Source organism: Macaca mulatta, chromosome 1 (assembly GCF_049350105.2).
Source record: "Macaca mulatta isolate MMU2019108-1 chromosome 1, T2T-MMU8v2.0, whole genome shotgun sequence".
Classification (NCBI taxonomy): domain Eukaryota; kingdom Metazoa; phylum Chordata; class Mammalia; order Primates; family Cercopithecidae; genus Macaca; species Macaca mulatta.
In genome coordinates this window covers 123834570-123859778 of record NC_133406.1, presented here as the reverse complement: position 1 = coordinate 123859778, position 25209 = coordinate 123834570, and the positions used below count along the sequence as shown (strand labels likewise).

The 25209-nt window shown below is 41.6% G+C and overlaps 1 long non-coding RNA gene across 1 annotated transcript in view; it reads right to left on the bottom strand.

The window, feature by feature from the left end:
- The window catches only part of LOC107000398 (uncharacterized), a 56731-nt gene continuing 31522 nt past the window's right edge, over window positions 1-25209 (bottom strand). The window contains exons 3-4 of the long non-coding RNA XR_001447502.3: window positions 4628-4740; window positions 1-190 (exon numbers count right to left, since the gene is read on the bottom strand). This is a non-coding gene — a long non-coding RNA (uncharacterized LOC107000398). The remainder of the gene's footprint in view (window positions 191-4627; window positions 4741-25209) is intronic.

Here is a 25209-nt window from a genome sequence, read left to right as displayed (position 1 = left end):
TTATGATGAAGACAAGAGTTTATTATTTAAACAATTTTGTTTGAGAACAGAAGGAGAAACCAAAATTGCAATCCAGGGACTTGTTATTTCGTCTCTCCTGCTGCAAAAATTAGCTATCACTTGGTATCCAGCCAAGGCCATGAAGTCCCACTTTGCTTGCCTTTCATTATAAATTTGGAGATGTGCTCCTCTGGAAAACAAATTGGCACTAACATATAATAAAATTCTCTGCAAAAGGACAACAGACCTTTACAAATCACACAGAGGAAAAACAACAGTTTTCTGCTAAAAAAAAAATTCATCATGTCACTGTCTGTAATTCACCAATATGGGTGCAAATGCTTGGAATATTTTTATGTTTGGCAGAAAAGATAAAGGTCTAAAGAAGAAATATCACTGATGGCTTAACTGAACAGAACATAATGAACTGAAAATCTCTCAATTTTAGCAGCTCCCTCTTCAGCCCTTAGAGCACTCCCAGTAGTGGTGCAAACCCTGTACTTCCTGCAGAAGCTACTGGCGTTTAGCAATGTGCTAGCTGATCTGAGGGAAGGCACAGGGAGATACAGAGATGCAGAAGTTGACCACTGAATGCAGCCCTAAGTGAGCAAATGGATGGAGAGAGCTCAAAATCTTGCAAACAGGTACCATTTGTGAAATCAGTTCCCCTTGTTTCAAACTCATTAATGGTGAGTTCCTGTATGCTGAGTTTCTGCAGAACATAGCCCATCTGGTTAGAAAAATGCCTACACCATCACTCAGCAGACATTTTCTAAAAACATACCATGTGCAAGGCATTGAATGGGGCACCATGAAGGATACATATTGACATTGTAGAGTATACCTGCCCCCAGGGAGCTCACCATCCATGGTAGAGACAGAAATACCACAATAGGAAGATGAGCAGGGCGACAGTGCTGTCACCCAGCCACAAAGGATAATGGGTGTGATGGGAGTCACAGAAGGGGGGAGTTGCATCCTGATGCTGGATGGTGGGAAGAATGGAGATGATGTTCACATCTTAACAGAAGAGTAGAATTTTAACAGGGAATGACGAAGAAAGTTCATTTAGGGCAGAAGACACAGCATGAACAAAAGAGATGATTGCAGGAAAATGCAGGGGTGTTTAGAGCAAAGGTGAGTTACTTGGGGTGATAGTGATGGAAAAAAAGAGGCTGGATTGTGCTGGTTTGCCCAGATGTTGTCTGGCAGGACTGAGGAAACTGGGAAGCTGTGGAACAGGGGCATATCCTATCAGGTCACACCATGTGTCTTTGCCACCAATCCATCCTTCACAGGCTCAGAAGAAGGAGGAGTAAATGCCTGTGATAGCCTGATTTTCTAGCAATTACAGGAATCACTGCCCTGCACGTGGTCTGACCTCATGCCTTAGCCTTCATCTACAGAAACTGAGGCTTTATTGTAGTCTAGCAGCCACCACAACAAGCCCACTTACAATCAAAACGCCCCCTGGGATACCAGCCAAAGGGAGCAATGAGGGCAGAGCCCAGCCAACTGAGTGATGCTCATCCACCCCTCAACTTGGAGTTGAATTCACAGAGGTAAGCCCCATATTACATTTAGAACATTTTCAACACCCCAAAAAGAAATTCTATGCCTCTTACCCCCTCGGTTCTATCTACCACCTCCTCAACCCTAGGCAACCACTAGATCTACTTTTTGTCTATAAAAATCTATAGAGATTTGTCTATTCTGAGCATCCCATGTAAGTGGGATCATGCAATAACACCCTTTGCATCTGGTTAGTTTCACTTCACAGAATGCTTTCAAGGTTTATCTATGCTGCAGCATCTAGCAGTATTTTATTCCTTTTTCATGGTCAAATAATATTTCACTATGGATACATCTCATTTTATTAATCCATTCATCAGTTGATGGATATTTGGGTTGTTTCGCTTTTTGTTCATTATGAATAATTCTGCTATGAACACTTATGTACAAGTTTTGTGTGGACATATGTTTTCAATTATCTTGGGTGCATATATATGAAAGTGGAATTGCTGGGTCTTTTCTTCTCCATTCCCATTTCTTCTAGCACTTAACATGCATATCTATTAAACGAATAAATATCTGTTGAATGAATGAATAAAAGCATCTCATCTTCTTAGAAGACTTTTTGGCAGTTAACTACAAAACACACCAACATTAACAACTACAATTGGCAGTTAAGCCTTGTCACAGTTCGCTTTGTGGCTTATTTAGGTTGAGGTAAGCCGGGGACTCCTCTTACCTGCCTGATCCTTCTTTTGAAGCTGAGGAAGCTGGGGTGGGTAAGCAGAGTGAGCATGGACCTCCCCAAATCACCCAGGAAGACAGAAGCTTATCTCAACTCTGGCAGGTTCTCAGAGCAGCAAAGGCCCCAGAATCTGGCTGACTCACTCCAGAAGACGGAGCTGCCAGGAGCCTAGTCAGCCACGATGGGGCTTCACAAGGATGGCACCTCCATGCTGGGCTGTGGGATGAGGACAAGAAGGGACAGGGGCTGCATTCCCACCGACCCACCAATCTAAAGATGCTCAGGGCCTGGTGTGTGTGTATGTGGGGAGGTAGGGGTGGTGGCCTAGGGCACATGCAACTGTGTGCACTTAGTATTCCTATGAGTATGCTGCTGCCCACAACCCAAGGGTTATTATCAGTCATAAAGGGACACATGGAGACTTGGAATTCTTATCCAGACAGCAGATGCCACGGTGAGGCCTTAGCCCATACCTCGTGCACCCTCCACGCTCCTGCCCAGCCAGTACCGGGCTGCTCAGCAGGACAGCACAAGCACCGGACAAACTGCTTTGGCAGCTGTAACCCAGATTTATTCAGGGCAATGGGCAGCTAGGCAGGTTCCCTCCCAGCTGGTGCTGGGTAGGGCCGTGCCCTTCCATGGTTATCCCTATGGCATGCCAGGCTGGGTCAGACTCCTCACAGATGGTCTGGCAACACTTACTCTGACCCAGCACACAGCTTCTGGGGTTCATTGGTCCAAGCAGAGCTACAACAAGCGGCTTGGATTTCTAGGGAAGGAGCAGAAGGAAACTCCTCCTGCCACCGCTTGCCACCCCCTTTCCTCCTCCTATTGACTTTCCATCTGCCCTTCAAGGCCCAGCTGCCCACACACAGCTCCTGCCTCTTGTCATTGTGGGGCCCACATGGACACCCCCTCCTTCCTGTGCTCTCTCATAGTTTGATGGGCTATTTTCTCTCCAGCAAGACTAAAATCCTTAAGGCAAAGAATAGTTCTCCTTCCATAACAGCTTTTTTGAGACTTTCAGAACAGAGCCCCCAATTCAGAAATCAACAAAAACATTTTCTCAGCCTCATCGAGCCACTTTCATGTCTGATAGCCATACCCACTGGCCTGGCCCTTACTCAATACCTCGATGGTTCATTCAGCATGTAGCCAATATTTCATGCCTAAATAAGAACAGTCATGTTTTTAAGATGTCAAAAGGAGCACATGTTCAACAGAGAAAATACAAAAGCATTAAAAAAAAAAACTACCCATCACCCCACATGCAGAAGTAACTCCTATAAAATGTTGGTGTGTATGTTCCTCTTATTTTTCTACTTGTGTTTATTACTTTTTTCAAAATTGTGATTCAAATGTGCATGCTGTTTTACAACAAACATTATGAATATAGCATAGTGCTATTTGATTGGATTTTTTGCAATTTTAATGGCTATGTAATATTCTATCACATGGATGTCATGTGTTTTATTTAATCAGTGTTTAATTGTTCCTTATATTGGTTGCTTTCCATTTCAAAATTTATAAATAATGCCATGATGAATAATCTTATACAGAAATAATTTTGCACACTTCTGAATATTCTTTTAGGATACTATGGGATCAAAAATTATAAACTTCTTCAAATTTTTTTTAATTTCCTTTAAAATAGAGACAGGGTATCATTATGTTACCCAGGCTGGTCTCAATCTCCTGGCCTCAAGCGATCCTCCCACCTCAGGCTCCCAAAGTGCTAGGACTATAGGCATGAGCCACTATTCCTAGCCAAACATTTTTAAAGCTTCTTAAACTCATTGCCTAATTGCCCATCAGATGAGTTATAGCAATTTACACTCCTACTGAATTTGCCTGCAACAGTTTGTAATAGGCATCTTCCAATTGGAATCCTCAAAATTAAGAGAGGACAAGGGTTGAGCAGGTCCAGTGATATCAAAAGGTGGAGTAAGAAAAAGTAATACCCAGGCACAATGCTATGCAGAACGGAGAGCTATGTGTTCACAAAAATACCTATATTCGTCAAGAAAATGTTACACCATCCCACACACTCCCTACCCCCAGTGTCCTCTGCTGTAAGAGGCAGGCAAATATATAACACATTTTAGAAAGTGTTCCTTCCAAAGCCAGCACAAAAGCAAGCGTCCTTTCAGTGGCAGAGCGAGGAGGAATCTCAGTGTCAGGAATCCTGAGTCTCAAGGCCCAGCTTGTCTGCCATTCCCACAGAAACATACCCATTGGGTGCCTTCAGCCTGACCCTCAGTTTCCCCATCCAAAAGTTACAAAGATTATGAGAAGCTACACAGTGGGATTATGTGAGCGTCAAACATGATCAAGTAGGCCAAAATACTCTGTAAACAGTCAAACGCTGACCTTATTGCTAAGACTGGATGCTTGAAGGGGTAAGCACTATTCACTTGAGAGAAAGATGTTCTTCCCTGGAGACACTGGAAGGACAGAGCGCTGCTGCAGCATCCCCACAGCACCTAAGAATACAGGAGAGTCGCTATCAGCGACTCTTTTCCACATTGCAGAGACTGAATAAGAACTAGTTTCTGTAAGTCACAGGAGGAGAAAGAAAAGACCTTTGCCTATTTAAATTCCGGCCCACAAGGTTCTGCTTTAGACATGGCCAATTCAAGGTTTTTCTTGGTCCTTCATGTCATGGGGATTTAACTGCTCTACATTTGCAGGAAGCTTAATTGGCTCCGTTGCTAGAGGATCTGCTCCTACCATTTTCCTTTGCATTCGTGGCAGGCCTCAGAGGAAAAGCTGGAAATAATAATGCTGCAAGGTGAAATGAGGCGATGTGCTGGAAATTGCTTGGAAGAGTATAAAATACTAGGCAAAGGTAAGGTCTGATTATCACCCCTGGTGTGGAAGCACTAGCTATGCAGGGGAGCCTGTGTAGCAGTCAGGTGAATTCCAGTGCCAGATCCATGTGGTGTTAAGTCCTGGCTCTGTCCCCTACAAAGTGCACAACAATGGGCACAGTATTTTACCCACAAACCCTTGTTTCCTCCTCTTTCCAGCACCTTCAGCTCCCTGAACGTGTCTTTGTTCATGTGTTTGCTAACTACCTTCTTCCACAGAAGCAAGCTCTAGGAGGCAGGGAGATTATCAGCCTTGTTGACTGGAAGATCCCAAGACAAGGAAGAGCGCCTGCCTCCAAAATTACTTGTCAAACAAATGAGTGCCTCTGGCACTCCCTTAGGACACTGTCTCCAGGAATTCTGTTTTGTCCCTCCAACCACTTCAAGGACTCAGCTTGATGTCTAGAATAAGGGTGACAAGTTAGGGTTGTCGGTGGGTGATAAGAGGATGGGCAAGGAGGGGGCGCCACTGGAAAAATAATTAACCTACGTGAGCTCACAGCAACTTCCTTCAGGAAACTTGACCCACTCCTTTTTTCAAAAAAAAATAGCCACTAAAGGGATTGTGATTTTAGCATGGAATCTCTGTGGGCAATAATCATTCCTAAAAGGGAGTGTTAATTTTAGATTGAAAAACGCTCTTTGCTTTTGAAGAACATACACTCAATAAACATAATGTTTCCACTGGAAAAAAAAAAAAAAAGATGAATAGACTAACTCCAAACCAGAAAAGCTTAATTCTTCAAATGTATATGGCCCCATACAGGCCAAGGCAGTCTCTGTGCCGGGATAGCAGTTCCCACTTCAGGCCTCCCTCCCTCTCTGCACCTCTGGAGAAAAGGCAGCTGGCTGTGGCCAGGCAGGGTGCAAGGAAGCCAGCCTCTCCTGATAGAAATTTGTGGGGGATACAAGTGCTGAGTCAGACCTGGGCTCTGCATCCAGGCCGGGACCTCACACTCACCAGCAGCTGTCAGGCGTAGGGATCCGCTCAGGACCAGTTCTGCTCTGCATCTACATTCCTAGCAACATATGTTGAGTGAATGATGGAGGAGAAGCCAGCTTGAATTAATGAGTGAATGAATGAATGGATGTGTGTTGAGGATGTGTGTGATGTGCCAAGTACTGCAGCAAGCACTGTCACCTACTTCATCATCTGCACAGCAATTCTGTGAAGTGGATGATCATGCCTATTCAAGGTCAGATAACTCAGGCAGTTTGCCAAAGAACTAACCCAGGACTCAACCCATTGTTTGGACCTACCAAATAGCTGATAAATCTCAATTTTGGGCTTACTACATGAGGAGTTCATAAGTACTTTAATCCTTTCTTTCTTTTCCTTCCTTCCTTCCTTCTTTTCTTCTTTCCTTCCTTCCTTCTTTTCTTCTTTCCTTCCTTCCTTCCTTCCTTCCTTCCTTCCTTTCTTTCTTTCTTTCTTTCTTTCTTTCTTTCTTTCTTTCTTTCTTTCTTTCCTTTCTTTCTCCTTCCTTCCTTCCCTCCTTCCTTCCTTCCTTCCTTCTTTCCTTCCTTCCTTCCTTCTTTCTTTCTTCCTCTTTCTTTTGAGACAGAGTCTTGCTCTGTCACCCAGACTGGAGCGCACTGGTGTGATCATGGCTCACTGCAGCCTCGGCCTTCCAGACTCAGGCAGTCCTTCCACCTCAGCCTCCCAAGTAGCTAGAACTATAGGCAGTGCATGCACCACCACTCCCAACTAATTTGTTTTTTTGTAGAGATGAGGGGTCTCGCCATGCTGCCCAGGCTGGTCTCAAACTCCTGGGCTCAAGCAATCCTCCCATCTCAGCCTCCCAAAGTGCTGGGATTTTAGGCATGAGCCACTGCACAGAGCCTTTTTTTTTTTTTTTTCCAAAATGGTTGTAGGAAAGGAAGAGTGTCAGCACTATTATCCGAACCTAGAGAGGGTCTCTTGGCACTGTGCATGTGCTGTGGGATCTACAGTGAAAAAACTTGAGAGAGATAGTTACTGTATTAAACAAAAGAGTTGGGATCCAGAAGATCTTGAAGGTTTGAAGGAGGAGCTGGAATTAAAGTAATGCCCCACCCCGAACTTTTTCAATTACAAAAATCAAACCAATTCACTTAAAGTCCTGTCAGAGTCATTAACCTAACTCTATACAGAGGGAGGAGGAGAGCTTGCAAGAATCAGTAGTGATTCTTGTCATTAATTGGCTATGTCATAGCACTTACCCTGTGGTAGTCTAATTATCAGAGGGAGGGGCAGGGGCAGGAAAGGGCTGAGTACAAGATCAAGATTAATGTAGCTGTAGGGTAGTCCTCAAGGCCAGTAGGCCAAACTACAGCATTTGGTAGGTGCCTGAGGAAATTATAGGAGTTACATGGTCATTGCAGGTTCTATCTCATTGTTCCCATCTTATAAAGATGTAGCGAGGATTAGGTGAAATAATATATTAAGAACTTAAAGATGCATGGTACATAATAGTTAATAAATATTAGTCATTGCTATTTTTTCTAAGTCTTCCATGTTATAAATTTCTATGATGTGTATTTTTATTTACATGAAGTATTTTCCTCTTCAGGTTTATTTTCTTTAGCTAAATTTTCAAAAGTGAGATACCTGAATGAAAGGGTACAGGCACCCTTAGATCTCATGATAGTTCATACATATTACCAAATTGCTTTCCTAAATCATTAGAATGATATATGCCATGACCAGCCACAAGGGAACCATCACTAGCGCTGGGTATTTTGTTTTTTTTTTTCTTTTTTGAGATAGAGTCTTGCTCTGTCGCCCAGGCTGGAGTGCAATGAATGCAACCCTCTACCTCCCTGGTTCAAGTGATTCTCCTGCCTCAGTGCCCCGAGTAACTGGGATTACAGGCGTATGCCACCACACCCAGCAAATTTTTACATTTTTAGTAGAGACAGGGTTTTGCCATGTTAGCCAGGCTGGTCTCGAGTTCCTGACCTCAGGTGATTCACCCGACTCAGCTTCCCAAAGTGCTAGGATTACATGCATGAGCCACCATGCCCGGCCACACTGGGTATTAGTATTGATTTGTATTTATAATAATTGGATTGATTTTTAGGGTTGATCCTTCTACAAATACCCATCCAGAGAAACAGCAGACTGGGTTTAGCTGGATACAGGGCAGGGCCAACCAACCAACTAGAATGAAACCAAAGGCAGGAAAGGGCCTCTCAGGTCAGGGAAGACTGATAAGAAAACTAGCAAGGATATGACCATTCTCAGGTGCTCACGGCAGGAAGGAGTGGAGCCATAAGATGCACATTGACCCCCCACCAAGAATGCTGCAGATAAACCCAGATAAGATGAGAGACCTCTGAGGCCTGAATAGCTTGTTCAAGGAAGAAAGAACGGACCAGTGGCAGGCAAGAAAAGCTCACAGAAGCCCAGCCCGTGTTGCCTGGCAACGTGTGGAGGAGAGGTGATAAAAGGAAGGGTCCCCAAATTATACTTTTCTGCAGAGGAATAAGAAGAAAAAACCTGTTGGGAAATTCAGGAACACAATACCTTATAAGGACTTCTGGTCACCAGAACTTAGTACTTTTCTGTTGTTTAAGCCACTCCGTTTGTGGAACTTTGGTAGGCGGCCCCAGCAGACAATGCAAAGGTCCTCCTGGATCTAGCCTCCCTTCCTTCCTCTCCTCAGCTCTCAGTATCCCCCCTCATTCACTCTCCTAGCACAGCCGACCTCCTCCTATTGCATGGAGACACTAGGCACACTTCCACTTTGGGCACTTTGCAGGGCTGTTCCCTCTGCCTTGAACTTCCTTCTCCCCAAATCTGCCTGACTCCCTCCTACACCTCCTTCAGATCTTTACATCAATGTCACCTTCTTAATAAGGCTTTTCTTGACTACTTTGTTCAACACTGGACCTTCCCCTACTCCCACCTTCTCGTTCCTCTTACCCTGCTCTGTTCTTTTTCCTGATAGCCCCAGTCCCTCTGACATACTATACTATTACACTCCCTTGTTTATCACCTTTATTGTTTCTTGTCTGTCTCCCTGCACTGGAAGTTGCATGCCATGATGTCAGCAATTTTTGTCTGTTTTGATCACTGATTCCTCTCAAGTGTCTTGTACAGTGTTTGACATATAAAAGGCACTCAATAACTGACGAGCAAATGAATGATCTTGAGTGGCTGATGTGTCTGGTGTCTGTATGTGTGTGTTTGTGTGTGTGTGTATGACTTCAGTGCTTACTCTATGTCTACCCCATGCTAAGCACTGCTTGAATGCCTGTGGAAACCTCTTAACAACCCTATGGGGTAACAATGATTATCTTCATCTTACATAAACAAGGAAACCAAGACTTACAGAGACTAAGAACCTTGCCTATGCTTCTTCTGTAAGTCGGCACATCGGAGTCCATATTCACACTCCAGGCTTTCTGATCCCAATGCCACACTGGCTTCTTGCTGGGCATTGGCAGGGGCTCTGTTCAGGAGAATGCCCCATGTCCCGTTTCCTAGGGATCAGGGTAGTAGCCCAGGGCAGCTGCAGCCCAAGGCAAGTGTTTCTAGAGTGGCCCTGAGCCACAGCTGGCCACCACCCAGCTGGTAATGGCTCAGGCTTCCAGGCTTGGCTCACTGATGATCAGCAGGGTCCAGATCACCCTGGATCTGCCACTCACACGTGTGCCTGAGAGGGTGAGAGAAAGGGAAGATGAGAGAGGGCAGTAAATGAGGGCAGGGAGCAGCAGGCTATTGAAATTCTAGACTCACTAGGAGCCAAGTGGGCCGGGAGGCTGGTATTACTGACTGTGCTCAGCGGGCACCCAGTGGGCAGAAATCCCATTGCCCAGTTCTCCTGGGGCGGGGGTTGAAGGGCAGACTGTAACTCTGTAGTTGTATTGTGATGGCGAAGGAGGAAACAAGAGCAGCTGATCCGGCCTGGATCAGGAGTGCCCACGTGCAAACAGACAGGCCTTTGTGTCCTGGGCCCAGACAACAGGCTGCATTCTTCCCCCACCTCGGTGACGTCCTTCACGGACATGTCCTCAGAGTGCGTTTTCAATCAGCTACGGATCAGATGACACGGCATTCCCTCTGTTACCCACTCTTTGCCGTAGCTGTGCCTTCACTTGTCTCTGAGCACAGAGTTGGAGGCCAGCCCCAGCCCTGCCCTTGGGGTGCTTACAGTGGTCCCCAGGTAGCTGCAGGCCTCAGAGATCTCAGCTGTCAGAATCTCAGAACACAGGGGCTGAAAGGGCCCAAGAGCAAGTCCGACCCCTGCTTTTTATTGGAGAGGTGATGGAGTAAGCGATAGGGCCATCACTGGGAGCCAGGGGTCCTGCCCCTGACAGCAGTGTCCTTTCTGGTAGGAGCGTTAAGCTGCCCCAGAGTCTGACAGATACATCAGCCCCCACCAAAGGACCTAAATCACCTCCTGGAGAAGCCTGAGGGAGATGGCTTCTTGATGAAGGTAGACTTAATTCTCACTAGGCTTAATTCTGGCTGGTTTCCAAAGCAAATGGCTTTCCTTGCCCAAGCCAAATGCAGGAGACAGGAAGCACCCAAGGATGTTTATTGCTGTCCTGCTTAACCACACTGTGGGACCCCTGAATGATCAGTTACCTTGTGAAATGCTTCTTTCTCTAGATGGACAAAAACATCCCTTGGATACTAAAATGGCCATCTTCCCTGGCTTTTGGGGATCATGCTCTCAGAAATTAGAAGACTTGGGTTCTACTTCAGGTATGGCAACTTCAGACTGCAAGATCATAGAAAAGGAGCTCTCCTAACCCCTGATAACCACTGATCTGTTCTCCATCTCCACGATTTTATTTTATTTTTTAAAGAATATCCTACACATGGAATAATTGAGTATGTAATCTTTTTTTACCTTAAACTTTTAATTTTGAGATAAATGTAGGTTATGCAGTGGTAAAGAATAATACAGAGATTCTATGTGCACTTTATCCAATTTCCCTTAATGATATTATCTTGCAAAACTATAAAGCCGAGATACAGAATATTTCCAATAGCACAAGGATTCCGCATTGACCTTTTATTCCCATACTCACTTCCTTTTCACCCCCGCCGACTCCTTAATCCCTGGCAATCACTAATCTATTCTCCATTTCTAAAGTTTTGTCATTTCAAGAATGCTATATTTAAGGAATCATACTATATGTAACCTTTTGTGATAGGATTTTTTCACTCAGCATAATTCTCTGGAAATGCATCTAGATTATTGTGTGTATACCTGCTAAGTATTATTCTACAGTGCGGATGTCCCACAGTTTGTTTAACCATTCACCCACTGAAGGATATCTGGGTTGTTTTCAGGTTTTGGCTCTATGAATAAAGCTATTATAAACATTAGTCTGCAGGATTTTGTATGAACATTTGTCTTCATTTCTCTGGGATAATTGCCCAGGAGTGTAATTGCTGGGTCATATGGTAGTTACGTGTTTAATTTTTAAAGAAACTGACAAATCATTTTCAGATTGGCTGTAATATTTTTACTTTCCTGCCAGAAATATGTGAGTAGTCCAGTTTCTCTCCATCATCATCAGCATTTAATGTTATCACGATCTGTTTTTAGCCATTCTGATAGGTGTGTGGTGATAAAATTGTCATCTTAATTTTCTTTTCCCTAATGGCTGATGATGTTGAACAACTTTAGATGTGCTATTTGCCATTTGTATATCTTATTCAGTAAAATGTCTATTTGTGTGTTTTGCTCATGATCTAATTGGATTATTTGCTTTTTTACTGTTGAATTTTGAGAGTTCTTTATATATTCTAGATACTAGTCCTTTACTGCATATGTGATTTGCAAATATTTTCCTCCATTCTGTAGCTTATCTTTTCATCATTTTAACAGGAGCTGTTATAGAACAAAAATTTTGAATTTTCATTAAGTCCAATTTATCATTTTTTCTTTCATGATTATGTTTTTTGTATTAAGTCTGAAAACTCTTTGCCTAGCTGTAGACCTCAAAGATTTTCTCCTAGTTTTAGGGTAAAAGTTTTATATTTTTGTGTTTTACATTTAAGTCCATGATCCATTTTGAGTTAACTTTTGCTTAAGGGTGTGAGACTTAGGCCAATATTGGTTATTTAGTTGGTTGGTTGGTTGGTTGATTGATTATTGCCCATAGGTGTCTATTGGTGCCAGCATCATTTGTTGAAAAGGCTTTCCTTTCTCTAAGCAGTTGCTCTTGACTCTTGTTAAAAGTCAGTTGGGCATAAAATGTCCAGAATAGGCACATTTATTGAGGCAGAAAATAGACTAGTGGTTGGTCTAGGGCTAGTAGGGGGAGTTGCGGAAAAGTATGGATCACTGATAAAGGGTACAAAGTTCTTTGGGGGGTAATAAAAGTGGTTTAATATTGATTGTGGTGATGGTAGCACGACTCTGTGAATATATTAAAAACCATTGGGTTTTACATTTTAAGTAGATGAATTGCGTGGTGTGTGAACTATATCTCAGTAAAGCTGTGACCCAAAAAAATCAGTTTGGCATATTTGAGTGGGTCTATTTCTGGGTTCTGTATTCCATTCAATTGGTCTATGTGTCTATTACTTTGCCAATACCACAAAGTCTTGATCGCTGTAGCCATAAAGTAAGTCTTAAAATGTGACAGATGGTTTCCTTTCACTTTGTTCTTTTTTTCCAAAATATTTTAGCTAGTCTAGTTCCTTTGTCTTTTCACGTAGATCTTGGCATGATTCTATCCATATCTGCAAAAATCTTATCAGGATTTTGATAGGTACTGCCAGTCCTCTCTATCAATTGGTTTCACATCTGTAGATTCAACCAACCAAGGACCAAATATTAAAAATAATAATAATAATAAAAATGCAACAAAAAAACACAAATAAAAACCATACAACATATCAACTATTTACATACATTTAATTGTATTAGGTATTATAAGTAATGTAAAGATGATTTAAAGTATATGAGAGGCTGTGCTTAGGTTTTATGCAATACCATGACTTTTTATTAAGGGACTTGAGCATCCAAGGATTTTGGTATGGAGGAGGGTGTCCTGGAGCCAATTCCCTGAAAATATCGAGAGATGATTTTTATTGCAATAAGTGTATATCAATTTGGGAGAAATTGACATCTTTGTTAAATTTTCCAATTTATGCTTTGCAGGAGATGGGTTTTATGAACATATATATATATATATATATACACACACACATATACACACACACACACACACACACACAGGAAATACACATATAAATTTTCCAATTCATGAACATGGCATGTCTCTGCATTTATTTAGATGTTGTTTGATTTCTTTCATCAATGTCATGTGATTTTCTGAATTTAAGTTTTGTACGTTTTGTTAGATTTACCTAAGTATTGCTTTTTTTAAGGCTATTGTAAATGATACTGTATTTCTAGTTGTAGTGTTTAAGTCATCACTGCTAGTATATAGATGTATGATTGATTTTTGTATGTTTGTCTCACACCCTGTTACATTGCTGAATTAACTGATTAGTTTTGGATGTTCTTTTTGTGGATGCCATGGAATTTCTATGCAAATAAGCATTTCATCTTAAATAGAAACATTTTTATTTATTCCTTTCTGACCTATATGCCTTTATTTCCTTTTCTTGCCTGATTAAACTGGCCAGAACTTCCAGCACTATGTTGAATAAGAGTGGTGAGAACACACATCCTTGCTTTGTTGCTGATATTAGAGACAAAGTATTCAGTCTTTACAATTAGGTATAATGTTAGCTGCAAGTGTTTCATAGATGCTTTATATCAAGTTGAAGTTTCTTTCTATTACTGTTTTTCAAAAAATTTTCTTTTATCATGAATAGGCATTTAATTTTGTTGAATGCTTTTTCTTTTACATCAGTTGATATGATCATCTAATTTTTCTCTTTCTTTTTTAGTCTGTTAACATGGTGAATTACATTGATTGCGCCAGCCTTGTATCTCGGGAATAAACTCTTAATTGGTGACTTTTTATATATTTGCTAAATTCTATTTAGCAATACAATAATTCTTTTTATATATTGCTAAGTTCCATTTCCTATTTTCTTAGAAACTTTTGCATCTGTATTCATGAGAGATACTGTTCTGTAATATTCTTTTTTTGTACTGTCTTTGTCTGGTTTTGGTATGCAGCTAACACCAGCTTGACGAAATAAATTAGGACAGGTTCCTTCCTATTTTACTTTCTGGAAAAGATTTTGTAGAATTGAAGTAAATTCTGCTTTATTCTTTTTTATTCTCCAAAGACACTATTTGGGCCTGAAGATTTCTTTGTTAGGAATTTTTTCACTACCAATTAATTCAATTTATTTAGTAGCTTTGGGCTATGAAAATGATCTATTTCATATTGGGTGAGCTGTAGTAGTTTGTATTTTTGAATAGATCTGTCCATTTCATGTAACTTGTCAAATTTGTGTGTGTAGAGTTGTTCATACCTTTTTTATTAACCATTTGATGCCTCCATGGTCTGTAGTGATATGCCCTGCTTCATACCTGATATTAATAATTTGTGTCTTCACTCCTTTTTTCTTTGTCAGTCTTGCTAGAGAGGTTTGTTGATTTTATTGATCTTTCAAAGGATCAACTTTTTATTTCATTGGTTTCCTCTACTGTTTTTCTGTTTTAAATTTCATTATTTCTGTGATTAATTTTATGATTTTCTTCCTTCTGCTTGCTCTGGTCTTATTTTTTTCTTCTTCTGTATGTTCCTGAGATGGGAGCTTAGATTATTGGTTTGATACTTTCCTCCTTTTTCTAGAGCATGCTTTCAGTGCTATAAATTTTACTCTCAGCACTGCTTTAGCTGTGTCCCACAAAAATTCTTGTTGCATTTTCATTTACACTTAGTTCAGTGTACTTTTTAATTTCCTCTGAGACTTTCTCTTTGATTTATGTATTATTTAGAAGTGTGTTATTTAGTTTCTAAGTGTTTGGTCATTTTTTCCATTTTCTTTCTGTTATTGATCACTAACTTGAGTTTATTGTGGTCAGGAGAACACACTCTGTATGATTTCTTTTAAATTTGTTGAAGTTTATTTTATGGCCCTGGATCTGATCTATTTTGGGATATGTTACACAGACAATTGAAAAAACTTATGTATATTCTGCTGTTGTTAGGCACAGTATTCTATAAATGCTGATTAGATTTTTGTGTTTTTGTTTTGTTTTGTCTGTTTGTTTGTTTTTTAGATGGAGTCTCGCTTTGTCACCCAGGCTGGAGTACAGTAGCACGATCTCAGCTCACTGCAACCTCCCCCTCTTGGGTTCAAGCGATTCTCCTGCCTCAGGCTCCTGAGTAGCTGGATTACAGGCGTCCACCACACCTGGCTAATTTTTGTATTTTTAGTAGAGGCAGGGTTTCATCATGTTGGTCAGGCTGGTCTCAAACTCCTGACCTCAAGTAATCCACCCACCTCAGCCTCCCAAAGTGCTGGGATTGCAGGCATGAGGCACCGTGCCCAGCCTGTATCTCCTTATATAGCTTTTTCAATGGTTTCTTTTGGTATTGTGTTACATATACATATCATAGTCTACTGCTGCCATCAATTTTTTAAAAATTGTACTCTGTGACAGATAGACCATCATTTTATCAGTACACATGAAGTGTAGAAACCTTAGCCTCCCTTTATGTCTTTTTATCCTCCCCTTATTATATTTTTCTTAAATATTTCCTTTTCACATTTAGAACCACCTCAGACAGTATTATAATTTTTGCTTCAGTTATCAAACAAAATCTAAAATACTCAAGAGGAATCTTTACCCATATTTCTGCTTACCACGTTTTTTTGTTCTTCCTGCCATTCCAAGATTCCATTTTTATCATTTCCTTCTGTTAGAAAACTTTCTCTAGCCATTCTGTTAGAGTAGGTCTGCTAGTGATAAATTTTCTTAGTTTGACTTTATGTTCACTGAGCATGTTTTCATTTCCCCTTCATTTTGAGGATGTTTTCCTTGGATATAGGATTCTCAGTTAACATCTTTCAACACTTGAAAACTGTTATGTCACTTCCTTCTGCCTCCATGGTTTCTGATAAGAAATCCACTGTTATTTGAATGATTTTCTCTTATGAGTAAAGTATTATTTTTCTCTTTGCTTTGAAGACTTTTTTCTTTGTTTTTAAAATTCTGAAGTTTGCTCAACATATGTCTTGACATAAGTTTCTTTGGTTTTATCCTATTTGGATAAAACTTTTACAATCTGCTTTAAAAATCTATAGGGGTTTTGTGGTATTTTGCCAAATTTGGGAAATTTTCACGTATTGATTCTGTAAGTGCTTTTTCAGCTCTGCCCTTTATCTCCTCTTCACTCCAATGACAAAACGTTTTATTTTTTTGTTATGGTCCCACAAGTGCAGAGACTATTCATATTTTTCTCAGTGTTTTTTCTCTCTGTTGTTCACATTGATGATAATTTGGGTAATTTCTCTATCTTCAGACTTGCTGGTTTTTTTCCTCTTTTTCCTTCATTTTCTTATCGAGCCCATTGAGCTTATTACTTTCATTATGGTATGTTTTCATTCTAAAATTTTCATTTGGTTCTTCTTTACACTTTCTATTTCTTTACTACTTTCTGTTTTCATTTGTTTCAAAAATGTTTATAATTGCTTTTTAATGATGGCTCCTTTAAAATCCTTGCTAGGTAATTCTAACATTTCTGTCATCTTGGTGTTGGCATCTAATGATCACTTTCTTTTTATTCAGTTTGAGATCTTCATGGTTCTTGGTATGATGAATAATTTTCTATTGAAACCTGGACATTTGGGGTATTAAGTTACGAGATTCAGGATCTTACTTAAGTTTTCTATTTTAGCGACTTTCTCTGACACTGCTGGGGCAGGAAAATGGGGGAGAGGCACTATTTTATTACAGCGAGGTGGAGATGGAAGACCAGGCTCTTCACCTGGCCTCCACTGACACCTGAGATTGGGGTTCCTTATCACTGCTGGGCTGGGGTGGGAGTTCTAACTCCACTGTGCCTCCACCGACAACCTCCTGGCTTGGTGGGGTAGGGTTGCTTCTTACTGATCTCTACATGGCCACCACAGGCACCAAGTGGGTGAATGGCCTCTTTACTCTGTAATGACGAAAAGCCCTGACTCTCTGTAAGTCCTGACGCTACCCCAGTGGGGAGCAGGAGACGCAACTTCTTACAGCCTGTTAAATGTTTAGGCTCCTGATTTGATCATTGCTGGTATGGAGGTTACAAGATTTTTGTTTTTTTCACAACGGTTGTCAACAGTAAAGTAGTTAATTTCTAAAATGTTTCTGTTTGGTCAAGCTGCCCTTTCTTTGGTTGTCTGGCTAGAGAGAAAATACTTTTGTTGGAGCTTTTTTAGTCTGCATTCATCAGCATTTCCAGATTGTCAGTTTCTTCAGCACCCATTTTTGGATATATAAGGCAAAAAACAACAACAGCAACAACACCATAAAACAAAAAAAAAAAATCACAGGAAGTTCAACCCCTTGTTGTTCCTCAAATCCTAAGGTCACTAGCTGGTCTGCCTTCTCTCAACCCTCGATTTTCTTTTCTTTCTTTTTTCTTTTTTCTTTTTTTAACTTTTGTTTTAGGTTCGGTGTTGCATGTGAAGGTTTGTTACATAGGTGAACTCGTGTCATGGGGGTTTGTTTTACAGATTACTTTTCATTGAGGTATTAAGCCCAATACCCAATAGTTATCATTTCTGCTCCTCCCATCTTCTACCCTCAAGTAGACCCCAGTGTTTGTTGCTCCCTTGTTTGTGTTCATGAGTTCTAATCACTCAGTTTTTACTTATAAATGAGAACATGTGACATTTGGTTTTTTGTTTTTCTGTTCCTGCATCAGTTTGCTAAGGATAATGGCCTCCAACTCCATCCATGTTCCCACAAAAGAAACAATCTTGTCCTTTTTTATGGCTTCATAGTATTGCATGGTAGATATGTTATCACATTTTCTTTATCCAATCTGTCACTGATGGGCATTTAGGTTGATTCCATGTCTTTGCTATTGTGAATATTACTGCAATGAACATTTGCATGCATGAGTTTTTATGGTAGAATGCTTTATATTTCTCTGGGTATATACCCAGTAACGGGATTGCTGGGTTGAATGGTAGTTCTGCTTTTAGCTCTTTGAACCCCTCAGTTTTCTTATGCTTCTTTTATATATGATTTCTAGGCTACGTTTCTTGAAGAGTGGAGAGAAGCATCTTCCTGGAAACAGAGTCACAATGCAGCCTTTGAGACTGGCTTCTTGCACTCAGTATAATGCCTTTGAGATTCATCTATGTTGTTGCATGTATTAAGAGTTTATTCCTTTTTACTGCTGAGTAGTCCACTGTATATTCCAGTTTGTTTATGTGTGCATCTGTTGAAGGAAATTTTGATTGTTTCCAGTTTGGGAGACTATGAATAGAACTGCTATAAATATTTTTGTACAGGTTTTTGCAGGAACACAAATTTTCATTTCTCTAAAGTAAATATCCAGCAGCAGAATTACTGGGTTGTATAATAAATTTATGCTTAAACTTTATAAGAAACTGCTAAACTGTTTTCCAGAATGGCTACATCATTTTTCATTCCCGCCAGCAGCATTCCCACCAGCAGCATATGACATTTTCTGTTACTCCACATCCTTGCTCACATTTGGTATTTTTAGTGTTTTTATTTTATCCATATTAACAAATGTGCAATAGTATTTCATTGTGGTTTAATTTGCATTTCCCTAATAGCTAATTCTGTTTAACACTGTTTCATGTGCTTATCGCCATCTATACATCCTCTTTGGAGAAGTGTCCGTTTGAGGCTTTTGCCCTTTTTTTTTTCTTTTTCTTTTTTTTTTTTTTTAGACAGAGTTCTCACTCTGTTGCCCAGGCTGGAGTGCAGTGGCCGGATCTCAGCTCACTGCAAGCTCCGCCTCCCGGGTTCATGCCATTCTCCTGCCTCAGCCTCCCGAGTAGCTGGGACTACAGGCGCCAGCCACCTCACCAAGCTATTTTTTTGTATTTTTTAGTAGAGACGGGGTTTCACCGTGTTAGCCAGGATGGTCTTGATCTCCTGACCTCGTGATCCACCCGTCTCGGCCTCCCAAAGTGCTGGGATTACAGGCTTGAGCCACCGCGCCCGGCCTGTTCTCTGTATTTTTTTGTTTGTTTGTTTGTTTGCTTTTGTTTCTGTTTCTGTTTTGAGACAGGGTCTCACTCTGTCGCCCAGGCTGGAGTGCAGTGGCAAGATCATGATGTTGGCTTACTGTACCCTCTGCTTCCTGGGCTCAAGCGATCCTCCGGCCTCAGCCTCCCTGATCCTCCAGCCTCAGCCTCAGCTGGGAATACAGGCGTGTGCCACCACACCTGGCTAATTTTTGTATTTTTGGTAGAGATGGGATTTTGCCGTATTGCTCAGGCTGGTTTTGAACTCCTGAGCTCAAGCGATCTGCCCTCCTTAGTCTCCCAAAGTCCTGGGATTATAGGCATGAGCCACCACACCCGGCCCTGTTTGCTGTATTGTATCCATTTCTTCCACTTCTCTGCACTTAGAACCAGTTCTGTCTCTCTCCCTCTACTGCAGTATGCTCAAGGACCATAATCAGCTGACTCCTGGAGGTTTTCATTTATCAGATTGATTTACAACACTGACAGGTAACCAGGAGGAATGAAGTCCAACATGAATTTGGCCCCCATCAGATGTGTAGAGGAGCCAGGAGATGAGGGTCAAGAGAGGGAACAACTGACTAATAATAACGCACCCCAAGAAAATTCACATGCTTGGTAGTATTCCCCAGCTTTTTCTGCTCCTGGCTCCTGGGGAGAAACATGTCTCCTGCTAGTTCTGAGGCAAACCCAGTGCCACTGGACTCCCAGGGACACAGGCATGTCACCCATGCTCATGGGCTTGATTGTGTTTCAATGGCATTCCTATTTCCCTGTCTCCAAAGGTACCTTCTGTTGTACCTGTGTCCCAGCTGCAGCTCTGCTTATGAGACTCCTGGAAGTGGATGCCCTGTTGCCAGCCACGTCTCCAAGGTTACTTACTACAGCAGCCACACCATTTTCTGCCCATTTTCTTCCAAGCAAAGAAGCCCTGAGCCATTTAGCACTCATAATTGTCCTTTACACCTCAGTCCACCCATACTTTTATTATTATTGTTGTTGTTGTTGTTATTATTTTCTCTATTTAATTACAAGGAGAAATCAACAAAAACAACTATTCTTTTTCTCAATCACTTTACTTATTTTTGTTATCAGTACTGAACAATTCCCAGCCATTATATTATTGATGTATCCCCTTGCCCATTCTCTTTCTTCTCTATGAATTCTGGACGGTTTCTCGCATGCCACTAGAAGCCCACACACAAGGGCCCTCTGCTTTTCTTTGCGGAAGGCCACTCAGTGCACACAGGAGCAACCCGACAGTGCAGGTCACGTGTGTCCTCAGGGTCCTTTGCTTTTAAGAATGTGTAGAATGTCAATGAATTATTTTTATTCTTTATGAGATACCTGTAGAGTTCAATGCTTATTTTGTCATTGCTTTCTTTCTTGAGATGCACATCAGCATTGTGCATCTCAGAGTGAAACCTCCCACAAGAGCTTCATCCACTGGTCCTATTTGTCCAATAACAAGATGGATGGAGAGTATAAAAAGATGCCTTGTGCTTATAGTAACAATGTTGATGATGAACTAGGACACACATGAAGACCTTCCCCTGCCACTCACCTCCATGTGATGAATTTGGGGACATAGTTTGACGTGAGTCCCCTGGAAGGACCAGGAGATGTGGAAGTCCAAGATGAGATTCAAACTGGGCTCCCCTACCACCTCCTCACACCTCAGTCCAGATAAAACAAGGGCGGCCTTGATCAGAAGAACCTAGGGCTTCTACCAGAAAGTGCTAGGAGGGAAGCGATGGAGCCAGAGGATGCAACTCACGTGGATGAGACCCATTTGGCCAACGAACAGCCTAAGAATGTGAGTGGAAGCTCATCCCTAGTGTGTAGGGGTATGCAGTCAGCCACAGTCTTAGGCCCAGCCCAGCCTCAGCCCCACTGATGTCACCTTGGTGCTGGATTTGTGAGGACAAGGGACACCAGATCCTGGCTGCCTTGCCTCTTTCTCCCTCCACTCTCCATTGCCTCCCTGAGTCACTGCTCAACAATAACCACTTCAAAGTGGAAGCTACAGCAGCCCCAACTCTGGGCTTGTTGTCAGACCTGTCCAGTTCAGATGATGTAGACATTCGAACTGCCATCCTTTTGGCTTCAAGTCATTTGATTGGGCTTTTCTTCAGGACTTATACTCCCTTTACGCATCCTAACTGCTCAGAGTGTGCTGAGAGAAATCATTTTTTCAGGAGTCAGTTGAGATGAGGGTCGGAGAGCAAGAGGGGTCAGTGTGTCCTCTGTGGACCTGCTGTGATGTGACCAGGAGGAGGCCTCACCCAGAAGCAGGCAGAGGCAAGAAAGGGCACCCTGGGAAGGGGCATGTGGGGCCGTCATGCCCTCCTGTTCCTCTACAAGGTGGCCCCAGCCTTTGAGTTTGGACTAGGAGACCTGGCCCTTTTGGAAGCAGGATGCTGACACTATGGTTATTAAAAGTTGCCCAGTGTGCCTGCCATTATACCTGACCTCATCCCCTTGCTTTGGTTAATCCAGTCACTTGTCTCATCTTCAGTATATGCTCCAAAAACCCTGTAATTAGTTCCTTTGGGAAACCTTGGGTTCCAGATGCCCCAGTAATTCTTTCAGGGTTCTGAGGGCCATAAAACTAGCAAACTGAGGGAGAGGCAGGCTAACGATTCCTCTGAGTGTCAGGCAGATCTGGTTTTTCCTTTGACATCTCTTCTATCTCAGAGTACATCTTGCTTACCTTGCTGGCCACACATTGCTAAAGGGATCTGTGCTAGTTTTTTTCTTACTCCATTTCTAGATTTTTTTTTTCCCAGACCAACTCAACACATGAGAAGATTAAGCCAGTATCCAAGGTCAAGGCGGCACCCCCAACAGCCTGATGTGTATGTGGGCAAAAGTTCTAGAAAGGATAGCCAGTCCTCCCCTGCCCTGCTGTGGCCTGTAGAAGACTCTTCAGCAAAGCAATACCCCTAGCTCCACCTTACCCTGGGCCTGACCTCCAGCCCAATCCCAACAAGTACATATGGAGCAACAGATCATAGTCAAAACGTGCTGGGCTTCCTTCAGTGACTGGCTGTGCATAGTCACAGAACAGAGCTGCAGAAAAAGGCCAGTTTCTATCCATCTGAATTTTGACATTTGTTTGCAATTCAACCTTGAGTCCAAACTACTCACGTCAGTTTCTTCATATGAAGATGAGGGAACTTATCTCCCTAAATTTTGGTTTCCAGTGAGACACATGATCCAGTTTGAATCGTATTATTATTAATTAGCCGTGTGCCTGATTTCTACTTTTTATTTATCCTTAAGATTGCCCTCTCATTGTGGTTTTAATTTGTATTTCCCTGATAATTAGTGATGATGAACATTTTTCATATGTTTTCTGGCCATTTGTATATCTTCTTTTGAGAATTGTCTATTCACGTCTTTTGCCCATTTTTTGATGGGATTATCTGTTTTTGTTTGTTTGTTTCGTGCTGATTTGTTTGAGTTTCTTGTAGATTCTGAATATTAGTCCTTTGTCAGATGCAGAGTTTACAAATAATTTCTCTCACTCTGTGGGTTGTCTGTTTACTCTACTGATTATTTCTTTTGTTGTGCAGAAGCTTTTTAGGTTAACTGGGTCCCATCTATTTATTTTTGTTTTTGTTGCACTTGCTTTTGGGTTCTTGGGCATAAACTTGGAGGAACTTTTGAAAGCTCCAATTGCGGACAGTAGGTCCTGGGACCTGTAGGCTTTAACAGACGCCCAGGTGACTTCAATGGCCGGCCAGGTTTGGAAATCACAGGTTTCCAGGCTCACAGCCCAACTCCTCTGCCTGGCATAGAAGGCTCTCAGTGATCTAGCTCCCCCTGCCTTCCTCTCCTATTTCATTTCATGCCTCTTTCCTAACAGTTTTTGGAATTTTGTGGCCCAACAGTGCTGAAAGTCAACAGTATTCACACACATGATGTTATTTCACCTCTCTGCTTTAAGAGACAGTCATGCATCACATAATGACGTTTGGGGCGATGATGGAACATATATACAATGGGGGTCCCATAAGATTATAATAGATAGAAAAATTCCTAACCCCTTGTGATGTCATAGCCATGTTAAGTTCGCTGCGCAATGCATTGCTCATGTGTTTGTGGTGATGCTGGTGTAAACAAACATACCACATTGCCAGTTGTATAGAAGTATAGCACATATAACTACATATGGTATGTAACATTTGATAATGATAAAAATGATTATGTTACTGGTTTATGTATTTACAATACTATATGTTTTATTGTTAGAGTGTATTCTATTTATTTGGGGGAAAAAAAAAAGGTTAACTGTAAAACAGCCCCAGACAGGTCCTTCAGGAGGGATGCAGAAGAAGGCATTGCCTCATAAGAGATGACGGCTCCAGGCATGTTATTGCCCCTGAACACCTTCCAGTGGGACAAGATGTGGAGGTGGGAGAGAGTGATATTGATGATCTACCCTGTCTAGGCCTAGGCTAATGTGTGTGCTGTGTCTATGCTTTTGATAAAAGGATTTAAAAAGTTAAAAAAATTAATAGAAAAAGGCTTAGGGAATAAGGATATACAGAAAGAAAATATTTTTGTATAGCTGTACAATGTATTCATGTTTTAAGGCTGTTGTTACAAAAGAATCAAGGTTTTTTAAAAATGTAAAAGTTTATAAAGTAAAAAATAACAGTAAGCTAAGGTTAATTTATTATTGAAGAAAAAAAATTTCTTAAATAAATGTAGTGGAGCCTAAGTGTACAGTGTTTATAAAGTCTATGGTACCGTAATGTCCTAGGCCTTCACATTCACATACCATGCACTCACTGACCTGCCCAGAGCAACTTCCAGTCCTGCAAGCTCCATTCACGGTAAGTGCTCTATATAAGCGCACCATTTTTTATCTTTTATACCATATTCTTACTGTACCTTTTCTATGTTTAGGTATGTTTAGCTACACACATCCCATTGCGTTACAATTACCTACAGCATTCAGTATGGTAATGCTCACAGACTCAAGTTATACCTTTCGGAATACTGTCGTGTTAAGATACCAAATATTGTAGGCAATTGTAGCACAGTGGTTAAGTATTTGTGGGTAGCCTAGGTGTGTAAAAGATTATACCGTCGAAGTTTGTGTACGTATATTCTATGATGTTCATACAATGATAAAATCGCCTAATGACATATTTCTCAGAATGTGTCCCATCATTAAGCAACAGGTAACTGTACTTCCCCTTCTTCCCACAATGGCCTCTTCTACCTTGTGCCCTGAAAAATCCCCATTTGTTCTTTCAGTTCCAACTCAGACACCAAAGAGTTTTTGCAGAATTATTCCACTTATGTAAAGTTCAAAATAGGCAAAACTAACCTATGCTTTAGTAGTCAGGAGAGTGGTTACCCCTTGATGATGGTGGCAGATGCTAGTCATGTTTCTTGATCTGGGTGCTAGTTACATGGTTTTACTCTAGTTTGTGAAAATTCATTAACTGTGCACTCATGACATGTGCAGGGTTTGTACCAGTTCAGATGACTCTTCCTCCAGGAAGCCTTTGTGGATACCTCTTTTAGAGTTAATTCTGCCCCTTTCCTGTTGCTTCTCTGCCTAGTTCTATGTTCTTTTTGGGTATTTAACACTCTGAATTACAATTCCTTTATTGACATGTCTGCCTCTCCATCTAAACTGGGAGCTACTTGAGGACAGGATCTGAGAATCCCCAGCACCTGCCAGCGCTCTCCTACATGCTCAACAGACGAGAAGGACTGAATGAAGGAGCAAAAGGAGGAAGAAAGCATGAGCTTGGGTGCAATGGCACTTGCTCCTTTTATCTTTCTTTTTATCAAGAATACACAATATGGTGCCTTTGAGCTGTTTTTAACCAACCAGGGCAAGAAATGTAAACAGTCTCCCTCACCGCCCCTCTCGTGCCTGAGAAGGATTGCCTGTGCCCCCGCAGCTGGGGATCTGGCCTCTGCAGCCCCTGGGGTGCTCTGCTGCGCTCTCAGTCCAC